The 17,848-nt window shown below is 45.7% G+C and overlaps 1 long non-coding RNA gene across 2 annotated transcripts in view; it reads right to left on the reverse strand.

Moving 5' to 3' along the window:
- Window positions 1-1,658: 1,658 nt before the first annotated feature.
- The window catches only part of LOC136294381 (uncharacterized), a 73,191-nt gene continuing 57,001 nt past the window's right edge, over window positions 1,659-17,848 (reverse strand). The window contains exons 2-6 of one of the 2 annotated variants that reach the window (XR_010722388.1): window positions 14,370-14,488; window positions 9,563-13,869; window positions 9,068-9,236; window positions 2,443-2,530; window positions 1,659-2,038 (exon numbers count right to left, since the gene is read on the reverse strand). This is a non-coding gene — a long non-coding RNA (uncharacterized lncRNA). Of the gene's footprint in view, window positions 2,039-2,255; window positions 2,531-9,067; window positions 9,237-9,562; window positions 13,870-14,369; window positions 14,489-17,848 lie in introns of those variants that run through there. The other variant, XR_010722387.1, reaches the window with a different exon arrangement.

Genomic DNA, 17,848 nt, shown 5'->3' on the forward strand with positions numbered 1-17,848 from the left:
CCTTCGGGGGTGACTCTCCTACCATTCCTCACAGCTTGTCACAGCCCTGGGGATGGACTTTCATGGGAAAGCAAAGCAACTGAGAAGTTAGATGGAAATAAATGATTACTTGGGGTCAACTGGGGCAGTTGCGAGTGCTATTTGCTCTTATAATTTTATATTCTATGCATTATAACTTCAGAGAACGTAGAGTCAAGGTTTTGCAGACGTCTGCAGTCCTGTGTTCAGTTTCATACAGGTTGTTACCAATTAAAATTATACTTTAGTTCTTACATTGCTTTGTTGATTTTCTTAATTTAAAATTAAAAAAAAGAAAGAAAAAGAAAAAAAAAGGAATAAAAAACCAAAAACAATCTTAGACACCACAGGCATATCTCAGTTCTTTGATACAGGTTGAAAAATAATGGACACATTTTTCTACCCTTTGTCTGCTTCCACTAAAAGGCCTCCCCTTCTTCGAGAGGCCGGCAGTGGCAGCAGAGTGAGATCAGTTTGTATTGCACAGTCCCAGGGTGGAACTCGGACATTTTCCCAGCACACAGGGGAGCTCCATGTACCACCCCCCCTCCCCAGTCACTTTCTGAGGCAAAGCAAACCCAAAACGGTCTGCTGGGGTTGAAGAACTTCTTGTTCTGAAAATGTGGCTCCAATGATCAGCTAAGCCTAAGGAGAGGAAAATCATTACAATTCACCAGTTCCTCCTCTCTTTTACTTAGTAAATCAAAAATCATGCAGGCAGCAGAGCTGGAAGCAGCACCCCGTACTTTTAGGCAGAGACACAGTTCAGCCCTTCCTGGGATGAGAACAGCCCTGAGCATCCCAAGGCCCACAGGCAAACCAGGGAGCTCCAGGCTCTGCAGGGACAGGGTTCACAGAGTCCCCTTGGAGGACTCTGGTAGGGACAGGACAGTCCAGGCTCCTGGGACACAGCCTGCCTGGGTCTGGGTCACAGCCTGGTGCCAGCCGTGCCAGGATGTTAATGGTTAAATGCTCCAGAAACCACCTTGGTGCAGAGCACACCAGCTTTATCCAAGTGCTTTTCCAGCAGGAACCGAAGCCACCAGAGCTCCTCTCCACAGCCACCCTGTCCCAGGCTCTGTCTCCTGCATTTATTCTCTTGCTGGGCCCCCACACCTATTTCTTCCTCCCCCTACTTCCCAAAAGGCAGGTAGCACCCTCCCTTTGTGTCTCCCTGGATCAGCCTCAGCCCGCTTTTCTGGGGTCCGTCACCGGCAGAGATCTCCTGGTCAGACAACCAGGTCCCCACCAGTGCTCCTGACACAGCATCACATCTACAGCTTCTTTCAGCAGGAGACATTCGAACGTGCTAAATGGGTCACGCTGTTAAAACAAAGATTCCCAAGGTGAATTGATGAAGTACCGCAAAGGGGCAGATATGGGAATGCTGCAGCATCCAGAGCCTCTTCGTCCCCTGCAGCCGCAGCCTCAGGTGCCAGAGCACCAGCTGCAAAATTGGAATCTGCACACATGGCAAGTTCCTGCTTGTCCCTGTCCATTCACCACAGTCCAGCCTGGCACTGCTGGACAGCAGCTCGTGGTCTTTAGGCTTGAGCATTAATCCTGACCTTAAAAGAAATCCAGAGACTACGGTGCCTTTACTCCACAGAGCAGCTGCGTTATCTGACTCAAAAATCATTGTTGTCTCCCAGCACCAAATTCCTGCTGCAGCCTGGAGTGGAATCTCTGAAGTCGCAGCTGATTTGGCCCCATGAACAGCTGCAGACCCAGTATTTCCAACCTGACAGGCATGCTGCAAGCAGCCCCACAGCTGGGCACTGGCAGAGCAGCAGCAGATTTGGAGGACAGAGGTGCCGTCCCTCACTCACGCTCTCATTGTCCAGTCTGGCCAGTGAAAAAGCCAAATGGACATTGGCAGATCATGGCTGATGACCAGCAATCAAATGCCAGTACTAATTGCTTTTCCCTCTTTGGGAGTAATCAATGCCAGCATGAACCAAATTCCAGTGCTTGGATTCCTTCAACGTTTAAGCGTTCCTCCTTTCCTCGCCCCTGGCATCTGGGAATGCACAGCAGATGTAAAAGACATGTTACCCCACACACCTCAAGGATGCAGGATGGAAACACTGCCTCTCTGAAAAAAACATCTTATGCAGAACTGTCAAATCAGTAATTTACATTAAAACCCCTCTTTTTTCAACATTTTGAAATTAAGACTTGCCTCTTGGAAAGCCTTTTCACTAAGGTGAGGGGTTGTGAAAAAGTAGTGTATTTCTTTATGCCACAATGCATTTTAATTAAATGCGCTTTCAAATCAATGGGAAGTATAATTTAAAGGAAAACGAATAAATCACGAGATTGACTGTATAAATAGATAGTCATGTGCCTTCAACCATGAAAAACATTGTGGTGTTTTTTTCAACAGGACTAGGGGATTTTTCTGCTTTGTCAGAAGCCTCCTACCCTGAACAGCCTCCCCAGGATCAGAGATGCAGATAGCCCTTTTGAAGGAGACATTTCAGTCTCTTTAGAAGTCAGCCAAAATGTAGTCCTAAAAAAGAAATAATCAGATTTTAAAACAAATACATGCTTGAATACAAGTAACCACAATTACGGTTCTTTTGTTCAACAGCCACCTATCACCCCCACACCTCAGTTCTTTACACTCTCCATAGTCAATGGATGTTATTCAAGGATGATCTGAAAGTTCATCCAAAAAGTGCTCCAAAGCACATCCAAACCAGCACAGTAGGCAGAGACATTTCTGATGACGCTGTGCAGACCCATGTTGTTGGGGACACTTCCCCTACAGCTTCTCAGGCTGCTCTCAAAGTCACCACACCAAGCCTGGCAGGGTGAAGCAGTCCCAGTCCTGAAGCGCCCAAAGACACCGTGGACTCTGCCCGTGTCTTAAAAGCCAGGGAAATATCACTGGATCAGTGAAACGGGTGGATGGTGCTATGCCTCTGTTCACAGACCATGAGCCCAACCAAAGAGGAAGGGTAAAGGAAAACCTTGAATTTGGGTTGCTTCAAGTAAACTATGAAGACCCAATTTTACAGAGTAGCTCCTATCATGTAAGCACAACTATCATTAATTTTGGTTTTAACTTCCAGTGCTCAAGACTTCTGCAGCTCAGTGCAATAAAATGATGCAGATAAGGATGTTGCAGCTAAGAAATCTGGCTTTGGTCCTGGAGGGATGATGTTTGCTCTGAAAAGCCTTTCTTCTGGACAGTCTGTACCTCCAGGGCAAAAATGTACCGTTCCCAATATGTTGCAGTGTGAGGCAACAGTGATCATTGTGCCCAGGGAGGTACAGCCGCTGGCAGGGAAACAGATGAAGCAAGTCTCTGCTTTGTTAAACCCAAGAATCCATTTTTATTTCCCCCCTCCAAGTCGGGGAAGGAGGAGAAGACTAAGAGGGCGAGCAGGGGCAGGGTTGTGGGGGTATACGGGGGGTTGTAGGGGCAGGGTTTTCAAAGGAGGAGTTAACAAAGGTAAGGTGACCTTAAAACGGGAGCACTCACACCGATAGGATTTTTCCAGGGAATAAATTCAGCCTGGCACCACAAATTATGGACTGGTAATTTCAGTTCTAAAGACAAGCACGTGGAAAGTTTAAAACTGCTGAAACAGCGTGCCAAGAGAGCCAGCGGAGATGCAACTTTGTTATTCCCTGCGGAGTGTCCAACAGCTCTTCCCTGGTTAATTGTAAGTCCCTAAACCCTCTTTAGGTGAATGAAGCAGGTCATCGTTCCACAGCTGAGTGGGGGTTTAATGGTGCAACCCAAAAGGCACCAGGTTTCTGGTGACAAGTCACACACCCCAGCTGAGGCACGGCACACTTTGGTTTTCTGCTCTAATCTCCCAGATTAGAGAAGGGCTTGCACCATACACAGCTTCTCCACCTCCCAGGCACACCCAAAGCTGCCACGAATCAGCCACATCCAGGTTTCTCTGCTCCTGGGGTCCACCTTGCTAGGCACAGCACCTTTGCTTGCAGTACAAAAGAGCCTGCATCATCACAGATTTTGGTCTGATAGGAGAGGATGAAAGTATCATCGGCACTTTAGAGATAGGGAGGAAATCACAGCAAGATGATGTGGTTTCCTTAGGGTCACCAAAGTTTAGACAAGCAGAAACTCGGCCACGGGACTCGGGGGAAGGCATCCTCTCCTGTTATCAGGAATAGTGTGGTCAGCAGGACCAGGGAAGTGATTCTTCCCCTGTGCTCAGCACTGCTCAGGCCACACCTCGAGTTCTGGGCCCCTCAGTTTAGGATGAGAGGCTGGAGCATGTCCAGAAAAAGGCAACAAGGCTACGGAAGGGTTTGGAGCACAAGTCTGATGAGGAGTGACTGAGCGAGCTGGGGTTGTTTAGCCTGGAGAAAAGGAGCTTAGGGAAGACCTTATCACTGCTTGAAAGGAGATTGTAACCAGGTGGGGTTCGGCCTGTTCTCCCAGGCTGTTTGTGTTAGGACAAGAGGACACAGCCTTAAGCTGGGAGGTTCAGGTTGGACATTTGGAGGAATTTCTACACGGAAAGGGTGATTGGACACTGGAATGGGCTGCCCCTGGAGGTGTTTGAGGACTGGACATGGCACTCAGTGCCACGGTCTGGGTGACAAGGTGGTGTTGGGTCATCGGTTGGATGCGCTGACCTCAGAGGGCTTCTCCAACCAAACCAACTCCATGACTCTGAGATTCTGTAACCAAACATCCTCATCGTGGACCATAAAACAGTAATAAGAGTACTGAGGAAATAACCCAGAGAGTGCCACATATGGACTCAATTATCGGTTTGTTTTTCCTCTTTTGAAGAAAACTGTCCATTCAGAATATCCCAGGAATGGACCACAGTGCCAGAAGCATGACTGTGGTGCAGCCTTGGGTGGTGTTACCAGGCTGGCCAGCACAGTGCTCGCCCACCATTTCTTCTGGCCTCCTTGGACAGCTTCCTTTGCTTTGGATCCCTGGACTTTGTCCAGCTCAAGAGCAAAGTCCATTTCTGTTTCAGGTCTTTTGAGGTTGGATTTCACACTGAATAGCTCTCCCAGCACAAACTGGGCAAATCCCACGTTTTGTTTGAGATGGTGTTGGGGGTTGGGTTTGTTCCTTCTTTCTCTGGGGAATTTTTTTCCCCACGGGTTGCCAAGGGGACCGGGTGTTGAATACTTGAGAGTGCTTGGCTGAAACAAAGAGATGGACAAAAGGTGGAAGGGGGAGATAACGCAGGTAAAAGACACAGCTTGAGGCAGCTGCGTGCTTTTCTGCTTCCGGCGTTCGGGAGACGCGTGTCGGCCGCTCCTCGAGGATCTCAGCCGCCGCAAAGCCCGCCGAGCAGAAGCTGGGCCACTTTTCTGCCTCGCCTTCGGCTCCTTCGGCGCTGCTCCTCTTGCTGCAGCGTGACCCCGCACCCCCTGCCCTGCCGGGACATCCTGCCCCTGCCTGCTGGGACGCCCTGCCATCCCAGCTACCAGCCCGGGACTTTTCCACTGTTCCAGCTTGGTGCTCTGAGGATCCTGCAGGAACACCGAAACCAAACTGCCCTGGGTTTTGTGAAACAAAGCCCTCAAGGTTCTTGGTACTGTTGTCGTTTGTCATTAATGCTGTAGTTGTTTGGTGGGGGGGGGAGTTTTTTTGTGTTTGTTTGCTTTGTATTACATACTAGTAAAGAACTGCTATTCCTATTTCCCAAATCTTTGCTAAAGAGCCTCTGATTGTAATTTTACCTAGCAGATACCTGTCTTCCTAAACCAAGACAGATGGAAACAGACAAAAGCGTTTCTTTCCTTTGCCATACGACTTCAATCTGTGAAGAAGAAATTCTGATTTCATAGCACCCCTCCCCAGACCCCAGAGCTCCTCAGCTGGCAGTGCCTGTACAGCAGACACCGGGTACTGCTACCTCAGCCTTCATTGCACAATGCAGAAAACAACTCTGCTTTTGGACTTTCTGATAAACACTACAAGGGCTCCAGACTGGTTTGGGAAGAAACTTCTTCATGGTGTGGCCCTGCTGCTGCAGAAGACATCTGCTGCCAGCAAGCTGTCTCCCCTTCTGGCAAACCTCTGAAGAAGTCGAAAGGATTTGGAGGCAACACATCCTGTCCTTGCAAAGTAAACAATTCACAGAAGAGCCACAGAAGGGAAGTCACAGGGGTATGACTCACTCCTAGTATAAAAATCAGACAAAGTATTCCATTGCATGATACTGTCAGAGGGGTCAGCTGGATGCTCTTCCATCCTGCAGTCCCCAGCTCACTTCTTGCTGTCACAGGTAACACCTTCCCCCCACCTCCAACCTCGTAGTTTTCCTGGCTCTCGCCTTTCCAGCTAGAGGGCTTTGGGTCCTCCAAGTCCTTCAAACACTTCCAGGAGAGGGATGGTTGATGCCCTCTCCTCTGTGAACAAGACTTCTGCTCCCAGAACTCCTTAACTCTCCTGGAATGGCGACAGCTCACTGCCACTTCTCCTCAAACACTGCCACAACATTTTAAACAGGAGCCTCGCCACTAACTTCCCACAGCACCAGCTACCCAGCAATGCAGGCTTCAGGTAAAGGATTTGATCTTTTCCTGAGAAGCTTTGGAGGAAAATGAAAAAATAAAAAGAAAGCAAGGTATCAGAAGATTTCAAGATAGCAGAAACTAAGTGCTTTGCTTCTGATAGTCTCCAGATTTTATACCTGCTTTCACAATATTTGAGGACTTTGTCAAAATTTTTTGAGTATGTGAGATTAGCAGTAAGAGAAGAACAAGTAAACAATATAAAAATACTAGCAATATTAAGTAAAGACTTAAGTCTCCCTGCTATGGACTCATTATGAGATTTAACTTTGAAAAACCTATACAAAGTTTTGAGATGCATGGAAGGTGTTGCAAGATGTGGTGAAGAAAGGAATACAACAACAAGCTCCAGTTTTAGCTATTTTTGTGCTGATGTCAGCAGCCCAGGAATTTACAAGGGGGATCGTCTTGAAAAGAATGCCAGTCAGGAAAAAAAACCCAAATTCCTTCAAATGAGTGTCATAACTGTATAGCTGGAGCTGAATGATGGGAAGATCTTTCAAATTCCAGATCTAAAGCTAATCCAAGAACTTGCATTTTATGCCAGGGTGAGTAATACCACTGGCTTGTTAATCCTCATCAGATTCAATTTAAAAAAAATATTTGAAGATCAATTCAATTGTACCTGCATCCCTTCTCCTAGAGGGCCATGCAAATTCTTCCCGTTCTTCCCTCCTGAAGGTTCCCTTCACATACAGCATGTGCACACCCATGATAAGAGAAGTGAAGCAGGGGGGACAAGTCATTTCTCATACGAGGGAGAGGAAACACCTGAACAGAACCTCATGATCTGGCCAGTCATTTAAACACCTACCTGAGCAGCAGTACTGAAATTTGGGGATGTGTTTAAATACTTTTAAGAAAAGGGACTACAGAAAAACTAGTGGGGATGGAAACCAGGGGTGAATCTGATTCAGAGGTAAGTCTTGTTTGGCACAACTCTTTTTGAGAAAAAGCTGGAAAATCTCACAGTGCACAATGAAAAATTAGAGTTGGCTTAATCCTTTTACCCTTTGGGCATGGGGGACACCTTTGGACTGTAGAAACTGCAGCTGGGATCTAGTGCTGAACATAGAAATAGCTCTGAGAGAAGCTCTTCCAGAACTTGGAGCTTACACTGTCCCCTGCAGTGGATTTCAGCTGAGCTCTGTCTTGTACTCATCAGCCCTGCTGTGTCAAAACTACAGCAATTTAGAATGATTCCCCTTTCCAACTGGGCCGATACCAGCTGTGCAAAAAAGGTGGATTATGGTCAGTACAGAGGGTACAGAGACACATGCAGAGAAAGAGCCTAATATCAGACTCTTTCTAACCCTAAGGAATATACAGCCCTTTCATGTAACTGATGTTGAAATCTTTTCTGGAAATTTGACACTTTTATAAGCTTTCTATTCTCAGCTTACATATGCCTTTTGATCAGATGCTCCCCTTTATGTGGAGAAGATGACAATTTATAAGTAGCTTAGTCGACTGTGAAGAAACACATCACAAGATCGGATATTTGGGGATCTAGAACAACATGCACCAAAATCTATTGTTCAGCCACATACTGATCACTTGACAGTGGGAGCAGGAATTTCTTTCTGTGTTGTTAAACACACTGCTCTATGAAACCTGCATCACAGACTGAAGAGTGGTGAACATTAACAGCAACATTCACATTGATTTCAGAATGGTTCCGTTGGTTTTTCTGTACCTGGCACCAAAACCCTGCAGGGAATTTTCATCTTATCCCTCTGGAGAAGCTCTCTGTGGCTGGGAAGACTTCAAACGACTTGCAGTCATTCTGCCCCAGCCCTGGCTCTTTCAATCATATTTATATGCTCTTATATTTACATTCTCTTTGTATTCATTCATTAATACGTGTATTTTCTACCCTAACAATGGAGCTGCTCATCGCCATCCTCCTTTTGTGCCAGAGCCACTGAAAAACTGCTCAGTTTGATGATGAAGACACCACAGCCAGATCCAGAGAAGCCAACTAACAGTCCGCTTCCCTTTCCTCTCACTGCAGACTATCGTCTAGACAAGCATGAACCCAGAAGTCATGGGGCAAAGAACAGAAAACCCTGTGCCATGACCTCTTTCCTGGCACTGGATAAAGAGGAGACCTTGTTTCTCTGCCACCTGAAGGCCCCCAGTGCTGCCCATGGGATGTTCTGGTGCTGCCTGGCAGCTGTAGCAGGTACCCAGGACACCTCAGTGGAAGGCTCCCACTCTCCCTGAAGGACATGAACCAATGTTAAGAGGTAAGAATTTTTTCAGAGACAAGAATTTTTGGTTCTTATCCCCCATTTGAGGGGTTCCACAAAGAACGTGTTCAGATGAAGCTGCTACCTCAGACAACAGAGTCACGAGCCCTTAGACGAGCCTCAAAAGGAATTCAGCCCTGCTCATCCCCTCACTGGGATGGAGCCTCTACCTCCAAGACAGGCCAGTATCTGCACAGGAACAGCAGAGACAACAGAGACATTTTGAGAAAGCACTGTAAAAAGACCATCCTAGGGACCACACTTACACCAGATTTTGATCCAAATTGCAGTGGATTCTGTTCATTCCGAAAATGAAAATGCCATGAGGTGCTTTAGGCTTCCAAGACTTTCAGGCTTCAGCCACAGGGAAGACATCCACATCCTGCTGGACTGCAGTCAGCCAAGGGCAGACCTCAACCCTGATACACAGCTGGGCTGCTGACAAGGAAAGGGAAGACATCAAGGAATCAAAACATATAAAAGTGCAGATACTGCAGGCTGGCTTATAAAATTACTCATCACCAATCTAAATGAAACAATTTGTTTTCACCGTTGATGAAGATCTATAAGGAAATGCCTTCCTGGCTGCCAACACGCCTATACGTAGGTTTTTAAAATATGATATTTGTTTACGAGCTGAAATTCAGACAGTTTCACAACAGCCTTGACACTAGAAACACAAGTCAGGCTATACACTAATATTATTCGGTGGAGAAATTCATTTAAACAATTTATCTCTAACTGTTTATAGTAATTCTTACGTAAGTGGAGGGAGACAGACGACATCAATCCAGCTCAGTAACATCATCTTAACCATGTGGCCTTTTAATATGTGGGGGCTGAGGACACTGCCCTGCCCTCAGCAGTGGTCATCGTTAGCTCTGTGTTGACAGTTCATCTGGATAACTTTAAAAGGAGCAGGAATTTAAGTATGCCTTTAAGGGAAGAGACAAGATGAATTTTTTTACTAGTAGCTACTAAATAATTGTTCAGTTGTTATTCTTAATTAGATGTGCAAAGAAATGCAATAAGGATATGGTTCTTATGGTTACTTCAGTGATTTTTTTTTCCTGGAATCCTATTGGAATACTGCAGCCCAACTGAGAGCGGGAGACATTGCTGCAAAGAACGCTCAGAAATTGGAAGCAAATTCCAGAATTGCTGGAATTCACCTGCATACTTCATCTGAGCTCTGCTTGTCGGATTAAGCAGGTAACTCAAGTCTCAAGACTTGCTCACTCATCTGCTTGTGTCACTGGTGGGACAGTTCCTGATGTGCCTGGAGGGGTCCCTCCCGTGGGGATACTTTGCCCCTACTTACTCTGCCTCTAGTTTGTTATTGATGCAGTTCAGTAAAGGGCTGCGGTAAGCAGGACTGCATAATCATGAACTCCCTGCCCAAAATGCCTTCTGATCTAGGTACAGAAAAGGGGAATTCACACCCCAGCTCGTGGGGAAACAAACGTGGTGAAGTGATGAGCCTGAAATCAGATGAGCTGAAACATCTGGAATTACAGCACATCTGCCTTGATTTCTAAGCTAGGACTTCAGTGATAGCGATTTACCCACTGTACCCCTTCCCCCCAAAGAGCTTTATTTCACTTGTTTGGAGACAGGGAGGAAGTATGGGGACACACAAATAAGATGAATGTCTGATATTCAGGTACAGCCAGGAATATGCCGAGGATGCGATCCCTGCAGCGCCCTGCATTTAGCCTAGCCATTAATCCCTTTCGAGTAATACTAAGCAACAGAGATCACACCTTCCACGAGCATGACCTTCTTGTCACTGGCTGTGGCACTCAAAACTGGCAGAGCAGGAATTTCAAGCTGCTTTGAGAAGATCTAAGTGTCTTGCAGTAAAGACATTCTCATGATTTTTCCCTTCAACAAGGCAGTGCTTGGGTGTCCTTTCCCTCTCATTCGATCTATTACCATCATTTCCCTTTGTGCGTGATCTCCTGGGGCTGTGTGTCTGGAAGGACTCCAAGTTTCCCAGTTTTCCCCCCTATACACTTCCATGGGTCTGTTCCCACTAGGCTGAGCTAGATGAGCAAAGCACACAAACGGGGGATTCTGTATTTCTGCCTCCTGGAGTTTCCTGGGAAAGTAGTTTAAAGTAGACAGCAATTTCTTCTGAATGCCTGCAGCTGTTACACATCAGCAAGAGATCCCACAGGTGGGGAAAAACTGGAGATGTGCTTCTTGGGGCTTTCCAGCTTGCTCTCCTGTCCTTTCCAGTGTGGAGGTGACAGCCAAAGAAAGTCTCTGCTCTCTTTGGCCACAGGCAGTTAGCTTCTGTCTCTTTGCCTGGCCAAAATTCCTCCTTTTAAGATGCTGAAAATGTCTGCTGGATAAAGCCCCCTGGAGACACCTTGAGGCAGCTGGCAAGCCCTCCTCCACCCCAGGACTGCCAGTCCTGCTTTGCTTCTCTTTCAGTGTGTGCTGGTTTTGCACAGCCAGGTTTTTTGTAGCCGGGGGAGGGGGGAAACAGAGGAGGCTGCTGTGAGAAGCTGCTGGAAGCTTCCACGACATCCAAGCAGAGCCAATCATCCAAGCAGAGCCAATCCCTGATGGCTCTGAAGATGGATTTGCTGCTGGCCAAGGCTGGGCCACTTAGAGAGGTTGGTAACACCTCTGTGATAACAGATTTCAGAAGAAAATCAAAACAAAGTGGGCACATACATTTTTTTCTTCTAGTCAGAGAAGAGGAGATGATGAGAACATGTGAGGGAAACAACACGGAGACGCCAGGGAGAAGGAGGGGCAGGAGCTGCTCCAGGCACTGGAGCCAAGATTCCTCTGCAGACCATGGTGAGAAAATGGTGAAGCAGCTGTGCCCCTGCAGCCCCTGGGGATCCACAGGGATGCAGAGATCCACCCACAGCCCCTGGGAATCCACCGGGAATGCAGGGATCTATGCACAGCCCGTGGGGATCCATGGAAATGTAAATTCTTTTCCTCTCCTCTGCCCAGCTGTGGCAGGGGACGGTGAACTCCTGGGTGCCTGGCATTTGCGTCAAACTTCGACACAGTGTTAATAATACAGGGGTAAAAGCCAAACATTTTGAAAGGTAATATTTTCACATCATCAGCTCGACTGTTCAAAGTTAAGGAATTGTTAGAATGCAAACTGCTTTGCAAATGCTAAATATAATTCTGATTATCTGTGTGCAGGTGAACCACACGTTCTCAGGACACCGGGTCTCATTTGTTGCACAGCAAATACCATCCATGAGGGATGGATCGGAGCCAGTAAGAAAGGAAGATCTAGTCTGTCTGTATTTGCCACAGAAACTGGACCATACGTAGGGCACAGAGCAGAGGACTGCAAGGTGACAGACAGCAGACCTACAGATGACTTCAGGATAATTTGATCAGTTTGTTTTATCCCTCCCCAAACAGCATATTTATGTGTTGCTGAGCAAAAAAACAAAACCAAAATCTCAAAAGTGGCTGCTGATGGTACATTCCTCATTCTCTGAGATGCCCCTTACTTTTACAGCTACGTGGATCCATAGCTGCAGGGGTTTAGATGAAAAGGTCATTTGCACACCAACAAATAAAATAAAATTAAGGAACATCCTCACCCTTGCCCTGAAGGCAGTGAAGTCTCAGACCATGCAAACAGAGTAAGAATACGACCAGCAAATAAAAGTTTGCTCTGATTTCTGTACACAGCAACCAAGTCAAAGATGCAGGGGCAGCTCTAGGGCTGAGTTTCCCAGTTTGTAAATGCTCGACCCAGTAGCCTTTCCAGTCATTTAACACACCGGTGCAGTCTGAGGTATTCAACAGAGATTTCTGCTTTGAATTTGATGTACGGACAGTGGCCACCGCTAGTTTTAATTTTCAGTTCTTTTGTAGCATTCTTAGTACCAGTAATTATTGGACATAGCTCACAAAGATCCTTCTTGTGCACAAAGACCTGCTCACTCAGCATGTACAAACAAGAGGAGAATGGTCTCTGATTTAGAGCAACCGTGCCTGTGCTTTGTTAGCTCTAAATTCAGACATTAATTCGTGCATACAAAGACACAGCCTTAGAGCCTACCTTCTGCTAAACTGATCCTCAGGCACCCAAACTTAGACTAAATTTTAAGTCAAAGTACTTAATGCCATCTCCACATCCCACTCAAACCCCAAACCACAACGTTACACCCAAACACTGATGACACCTTTCTAGATGTGAAGTGGAGGCTGCCTGTTTCACTTGTAGTTTGAATGGAGCCTGTCCTACTGGCATAAGTATCCTCCTGTCCAAGAATACCACCAGTGGCTGATCAAGCAGAATCCTCCCTCTTCAAGCCATTTGTAGAGCCACATGTCAAAATTTCACCTCCCTTCTTCCCTGATCCAGCTCTACATGGATCATATCAAAGAATAAAACAAACAAACAACAACCAAACACACACACACACTCAAAACTCCACAAAAACACCACACCCGTTGCTAGTTCTTCACACTAGGACAAGCTGGGACTCAGTGTTCTTTTTCCTCAACAAACAAAGCCCACAGCAGTCTGAAACAATTAATTGTGGGTGTACTACCCAAACGCAGGACAGACGTGAATCACAGACCACAGAAATGGCACTGCAGCCAACAGGGATAATTTTGGGATGACAACTGCTAATGACAGCAGGGATGGGTTTTTGATCCCTGCAGGGTCTCACCTAGAGCCGAAAGAGTGCAAAAATCAGGAAGAAGTTTTCCTGTGGGGAGGCATTTGCTTACAGCTCACCATTTGCATCCAAGTTAGCACAGGTGTCTTCAATTGGCTACGTTTCATTTATGCCAGAGTTCTTGTTCCGAGAAGAGATTTACTGCTTAGGGCACACAAAAAAATCAGCAACTTCAGCAAGATACCCCGAGTGGTTCCCCTTTCAGATCCTGGTGAGATTTGTTACATCCCTCCCTTCACCATCAGTGGCTTCTCCAAAGCTACACGTGAGAATCGGGGACCATCAAAACTTCACAAATGATTGGCTCCTTTGGCTTATGAAAGTTTGTGACCAGAATAGATAACAGCATCAAACAGCACAAGCGATGGTGAGACTCTCAGATGGCACTGAAAGAGAAAAACACACTGTGCATTTCAAACACAGAAACTTTCTGGGTTTAAATCTCAGGTCTTGGGTTTATGCAACGTGAAAACGTCTCAAATACTTCACACGCTGTAATGTAATGACTAAGACTAGGATTGCAGGACAGCGCATGAAAGAGGTGGAATAAAAAAGCCAACTGAAATTGGAAATCACCTTGTACTTTTAAGCCCTTTTCAGAGCATTCATTGGGGTTTATTTTTAAAAAGGCTGGTGGCTCTGAAACAATACTAAACAGACATGACCAAATTCTCTGTTTCACCTTGCCTTTTATGGCTCAAATCCATCATCTACCAATTACCACTGTTAAATTTTAAATGGAATTATCTAAGATTTTCATGAGTTTTAGGCATGGAGCATTTGAAATAGTGGCAATGCGTTATCCTAAAATCCTATTTTGCCCAGCAGCAAAGGGACTACCAAGGAAAGATCCGAGCAGAACAGTAATGCATTTATCCATACTTACAACTGAACTTCTCCCAGGCCTAGAGCTGGTCTGTGAATCAGCAAAGAATCTGTGCCAAGAGATACTTTAGCAGTCTCTGTCTTGTGCTTGTCTCACAGCTTTCTTCCCAGTACTGTTGGCTGCAGAGAGATTATTTGACATGGGGCCATCAGTCAGATGGTGCAAAACCCCTCTCATTTCCTGGTGACTTCTCAAGACAGAAAAATTTGGTTTAAAAAAAAACCCTAGTTTTTAACCTGCAAGGCCAGGCCCTCCTGCAACAGCCTCAGCAGAGCTGCGATAACTCATACAGGCTGACAGGTGCTCCATTTAGAAAGATCTCAGGAGAACGCAGGGAAACGTCCTGCCCTGCAACCGAAGGTTGCTCATGGACATTCTGGTTGCAGACTTTTATATTTCTGCCTCATTTCCAGCCCAGCACCATAGCACCATTCCTGGCCTTCTCTGCAAGGAGGCCTGCAGGGAGCAAAGTGTGACACCTCCACAGGTGGACCCCATCAGAGAAGGGAGAGCTCAGCTGTGATGCAGTTTGTAAGGGCCTTCCTAAGGACACAGCTCATTAGATTTTAGACTTAATATTTCTAGATTTTTAGAAATAAAGGTTAAAGGCTTGCCTATCTTTGAGAGTTGTTAGTAACCTGTTACAGCTGCAACACAGCAGGTACCAGAGATCCCAGAAAAAATTTGTGCAGATCAAAACTGTAAGAGCAGCTAAGATCAGGGCCTTGTCATTGCCAAAGGGAGTCTAAACTTAATGTCTCTTGCTGCAGTCACTATGGTTGACCTTAGGGAGGGATTCAGGGGTGAGAGAGCTTCTGAGAGATCGGGAACCGTCCCCGTGTTAGACAGAGAACAGTCAGGAGTGTAGCTGAGCCTGGGAAAAGCGGGGTGGGAGGAAGATTTTTTAAAATTTTATTTTTATTTCTCACTACCTCCCTCTGGAATTAACCGGCAATGAATTAACTGAATCATTCTGAGGTCAAATCTGGTATTTCTGAGACAGTAATTGGTGAGTGACCTCCCTGTTCTTATCTCGACCCATGAGCTCTCCCACCTGATTTACTCCCCAGGTCCTGTTGAGCAGGGAGACAGAGCATGGCAGGGTGGACGCGGGCAGACAGGCAAGTTTAACTCGCCAGAGTCAGCAAAATGCACACAAATCCCTAAAAAGGACAGCAGTGTCCTCCCTCATCTGAACAATGAGATAATTCGAGTCACATGGAAATCACGCTCCCTCTATTTTTTTTTTGTTTCGTTTCTCTAAGACACTTCTCTTTGATTTCAGGGTATGAAAAGGGAATTCACCCAATGGGGATGAGAGAATAAAGAAACACGTGTTTGGAAATCTCAGCAGCCTCTTCAGAGAGGCCTAGAGAAGAGCCGGAATTGTCTTTGGCCATCCATGTCTTTCTGCACAACTGTCCTGCACAATTTGTTGCGATTATGTGGATCCTGCGCCAACTCTTTCACACCATTTAGTAAGGCCATTGGTCATAGAAAGGCACATGGAAGTTGGGCTGTCTCATAATTATGTGCAATAAAACGCAAGGAAAATAATTAAAACCTAATTTCATCATCTGCTTAAATAAGTGAGGCTGAGGAGCCCTTCTCACTTCTTGAAATGCTGCTTTTCTCTTGAGGCCTGCACTTGACAGGTTAAAAAGTGAGAAGCATAGAGTACAAACTAAAGCCTCCAGGAGAGTGACAACATCCTTCAGGGTATGATTTAATTCCTTATTTTACGTCGTTGGAAAAAAAGGAAGCAACTTGCACAAGGGGTTTACAAAGCAGGGACAAAGTAGGAATGCATAGTATGTTTCAGCATTGCTTTTCATGCTCTCTTTTCCTCAGAAAATAGGAAGTAAAAAAAGGAAAAGTAAGAAATCTTTCAAATGGAAAGACTGTATGTGAAGAAGCCAAAGGCTGAATGTGCTTCCCATGCAGCTGAGTAAATTTTTTACAGACTCAAGTCCTCCTCTTTCCTACCACTTCCAGATGATGAGTTTCCAAGACACAGCCCCCCTTCTTAGGCTGTGACCTAGGATGCTGACCACCCTAGCCAAAAGAGAGTCTCCAGCCACCAGGTTAAGAGATGCTCAGAGGCAAAAAATGTTCTCTATTTGCTTGGCAAAAGAAGGAAAATTTCCAGGTGGAACTCCCTGCTTGTGGCTGGAATGTGTCTGTGCTCTACACTGCAGTCTGCGTCAGTCTCAGAGAAAAAAAATTCCCTTCTTTTCTGCAATAGGGCCATCTGCCAGGCCAGAAGTGCTTGAGTAAGGCAGATCACTGAGCATCAGAGCTTCTGTTCCAGCAAAAGAAGCAGCCCACCACAGTCTTCCTGGCTCCAGTGGTCACCCAAGTCTTAGACTGGCAGCAGATGCAGAAATCAGCTTGCACCAGGGAGAAAAACAGGAACTCCCTGACTACAGTGGGTGACTAATAGGGTCCCAGAGCAGACTATCTGTACTAGCAAAGATTAACAAATGTTAAGTACCCTACATCCCTTTCTTACCACAACAAGCTCTCCAGGTAATCCAAGCATCGGTGCCATTAAAATTCCCACTCCTTATTCTAATATTACCCTCAGATTATCTCCTCTTTTAAGGAGCAACCTCACGAGTCTCCCAGAACAGCTGTTCAGAATGGTTATAAAAGTTTTGGCTATTTTCAGTTCCACCTATTAATGAGCTACTAGTTTCAGTTTCAGAATTGACCTTAAACTGAAGGAAGCACCCTCTATACGTTTATAGAGAAACTTGGCCTACTTTGTAAATCTATCATCTGGCTAGGCTTAAACGGCAAAAACCTCCCCACTGTTTTTAGTTTCTTGGAAATGAACCTCTGAAGGCTGACCTGGCCATCCTAGGAGTCCTGCACCATTCCAAGTTATTTAGGTATTTAATTTCTCCTAAACATCAGGGATCAAAACTGTATACAGTACTTCAAATGGGGTCTTCAAACAGATTCTACAATTATCCTAATACTTGAAATTTGCCTCTACTAAGAACTTAAAGCTTTAGAAGGTCATCTTACGTCTGAGTCACAGAGGCAATCCATCCTTTTCCCTCCTACTCCACCCTCTCCCAGAAATAACTTCCCATGATATTGCAAAAGTTCTTTCTCTTTTTATCCTAAAAAAAATCAACTGGATACTTGGTGTTATTGCTTTTAATTCTCACATCAAAGAAACATAACTGAGTTTTTTACAAAACAGTCCTCCAGAGCAATGGCTTTAATCCCAGCTGTGTCATATGCAAACTTCATGGCCAAATTCTTATATAACCAAGAAATATAATGAATAAGGTCAGTCCTGGCTTGAATCCTCCTGGTGCCTAACTTGGTCCATCTTTATCTTGTAATTTCCATGATTATTTCTGCCACTGAAGAGAAGACCCTTACGGAGGTTACAGATCAGCGTTTTGCTTGACTCTTGGTTATGTCCCTAGCATTACCCTATAAGAAGTTAGGAATCTTTTTGC

The sequence above is a fragment of the Chamaea fasciata genome, unplaced genomic scaffold, assembly GCF_029207755.1.
Source record: "Chamaea fasciata isolate MVZ Bird 193981 ecotype frontalis unplaced genomic scaffold, bChaFas1.0.hap1 SCAF_10, whole genome shotgun sequence".
Classification (NCBI taxonomy): Eukaryota; Metazoa; Chordata; class Aves; order Passeriformes; family Sylviidae; genus Chamaea; species Chamaea fasciata.